Raw genomic sequence first — 840 nt, 5'->3', positions numbered from 1 at the left:
TTTCCACTCCTGTAATGAAAATATGCGTACATGCCGGATTCTCTATCTGCATAAAAGCCAATTACGGCTAATGATGGAGTACTGTTGCCACATCTGAGCAGAAGCAGCTAGAAGCAGCTGACCCTGCCTTGGCAGAGTACAAAATAGACTTCGTAACTTAGTGGGGGGGTCCTTTTAACTTCCCTGCAACACTTTCCCCACAGAAGAGACGTTGCGAGCCTGTTTCTTCTTTATTGTAATTTACATGGCAAGTGCTGGTTTGAGCTTCAATCTATGGCCCCCTCTCCGCCAAACTTTCACAAAAAACACTAGTCTAGCTAAAACCACTATCAATAATTTCCCACACTCTTTATCTCTGCCTAAGCTTTACCATAGATTCAATGAACAAACCTATGGAACTCTCTTCCATTTGCCTGCTTTCCAGCTGGCTACAATCTGATTGTCTTCAAGTCCAACGTAAACAAATTCTTGATAAACCGTCCCCCTAAGTAATCCAATTTACAAAATTTTCACTACTTATCATTACTACGTTATAATCCCATTGACTAATGTATAATCATTAACCCTTGTGCTCGAGTGGCCTCCGGGCCTTGAAAAGTGGGGACCCATTGTAAAAAAAAAGAAGATTTTCTACACAAATAGTTTTCAATTTCAAATTGTTTTCCTTTGTCATTCCTTTTGCTGCTTCTTATTTCCTTTTAATGACTTGTATTACAGTTTAAAATTTTAAGGTCAAGTATCAAGGTTAAGTTGCTTATTAACCATAAATATGCCTATCGAACGGGACCCTTCATTATGTATGGATATAATAATATGTTTATATATATATATATATATATA

Source organism: Euprymna scolopes, chromosome 34, assembly GCF_053919585.1.
Source record: "Euprymna scolopes isolate OS-2025 chromosome 34, ASM5391958v1, whole genome shotgun sequence".
NCBI classification, from domain to species: Eukaryota; Metazoa; Mollusca; class Cephalopoda; order Sepiida; family Sepiolidae; genus Euprymna; species Euprymna scolopes.
This window is presented reverse-complemented; position numbering follows the sequence as displayed.